Source organism: Bos grunniens, chromosome 1, assembly GCF_055505025.1.
Source record: "Bos grunniens cultivar Pamir isolate PY7600 chromosome 1, Bosgru_T2T1.0, whole genome shotgun sequence".
NCBI classification, from domain to species: Eukaryota; Metazoa; Chordata; class Mammalia; order Artiodactyla; family Bovidae; genus Bos; species Bos grunniens.
This window is the reverse complement of record NC_141165.1, coordinates 2,430,096-2,432,268: the sequence shown is the minus strand read 5'-3', so window position 1 is coordinate 2,432,268 and position 2,173 is coordinate 2,430,096.

Sequence of the window (2,173 nt, the reverse complement as noted above, 5' to 3'; positions counted from 1 at the left end):
TGCGTTGTTTCTAGACTTGAGCAATTATACATAAGATGCTCTAATCATTCATAAACAAATTTTTGTGTGGACATAGTTTTTTATTTCACTTGGGTAAATGCTTGTGAGTGTGATTGCTGGGTCATATGCAAAGGAACATTTCATGCAAAGATGAGCTCAATAAAGGACAGAAATGGTATGGACCTAACAGAAGCAGAAGATATTAAGAAGAGATGGCAAGAATACACAGAAGAACTGTACAAAAAAGATCTTCACAACCCAGATAATCACGATGGTGTGATCACTGACCTAGAGCCAGACATCCTGGAATGTGAAGTCAAGTGGGCCTTAGAAAGCATCACTACAAACAAAGCTAGTGGAGGTGATGGAATTCCAGTTGAGCTATTCCAAATCCTGAAAGATGATGCTGTGAAAGTGCTGCACTCAATATGCCAAGAAATTTGGAAAACTCAGCAGTGGCCACAGGACTGGAAAAGGTCAGTTTTCATTCCAATCCCAAAGAAAGACAATGCCAAAGAATGCTCAAACTACCGCACAATTGCACTCATCTCACACGCTAGTAAAGTAATGCTCAAAATTCTCCAAGCCAGGCTTCAGCAATATGTGAACCGTGAACTTCCTGATGTTCAAGCTGGTTTTAGAAAAGGCAGAAGAACCAGAGATCAAATTGCCAACATTCACTGGATTATCAAAAAAGCAAGAGAGTTCCAGAAAAACATCTATTTCTGCTTTATTGACTATGCCAAAGCCTTTGACTGTGTAGATCACAATAAACTGTGGAAAATTCTGAAAGAGATGGGAATACCAGACCACCTGACCTGCCTCTTGAGAAATGTGTATGCAGGTCAGGAAGCAACAGTTAGAACTGGACATGGAACAACAGACTGGTTCCAAATAGGAAAAGGAGTCTGTCAAGGCTGTATATTGTCACCCTGTTTATTTAACTTATATGCAGAATACATCATGAGAAATGCTGGGCGGGAAGAAACACAAGCTGGAATCAAGATTGCCAGGAGAAATATCAATAACCTCAGATATGCAGATGACACCACCCTTATGGCAGAAAGTGAAGAGGAACTAAAAAACCTCTTGATGAAAGTGAAAGAGGAGAGTGAAAAAGTTGGCTTAAAGCTCAACATTCAGAAAACAAATCATGGCATCCGGTCCCATCACTTCATGGGAAATAGATGGGGAAACAGTGTCAGACTTTATTTTGGGGGGGCTCCAAAATCACTGCAGATGGTGACTGCAGCCATGAAATTAAAAGACACTTAATCCTTGGAAGGAAAGTTATGACCAACCTAGATAGTATATTCAAAAGCAGAGACATTACTTTGCCAACAAAGGTCCGTCTAGTCAAGGCTATGGTTTTTCCTGTGGTCATGTATGGATGTGAGAGTTGGACTGTGAAGAAGGCTGAGCGCCAAAGAATTGATGCTTTTGAACTGTGGTGTTGGAGAAGACTCTTGAGAGTCCCTTGGACTGCAAGGAGATCCAAACCAGTCCATTCTGAAGGAGATCAGCCCTGGGATTTCTTTGGAAGGAATGATGCTAAAGCTGAAACTCCAGTACTTTGACTACCTCATGCAAAGAGTTGACTCATTGGAAAAGACTCTGATGCTGGGAGGATTGGGGGCAAGAGGAGAAGGGGACAACAGAGGATGAGATGGCTGGATGGCATCACTGACTCGATGGACCTGAGTCTGAGTGAACTCCAGGAGTTGGTGATGGACAGGGAGGCCTGGAGTGCTGTGATTTATGGGGTCGCAAAGAGTCGGACATGACTGAGCAACTGATCTGATCTGATCTGATGCTAAGTGTGTGTTTATTTTTGTAAGAAATGGCTAAATGCTTTTTCAAGTGGCTGTACCATTTTTGTGTTCCCACCACCAAAAATGAAATTTCCACCAATTCCACATCCGTGCCAACACTTGGTATTATCGGATTATATTTTTAGTTTTAAGTTTTAGCCTTTCTAGTCAGTGATTTCTCACTGTAACCTGTATTCATCCAGTAAATAATGTTAAGTATCTTTTCATGTGTTTATTCGCCATTTGTGCTTTTTTGGGGGGAGGCTTCTGTTCAAATGTTTTGTCCATTTAAAAAAATTGGGTTGTTTTCTTATTATTCAATTTTGAAAGTTTAAAAATACATATCCTGGATACATAATTTT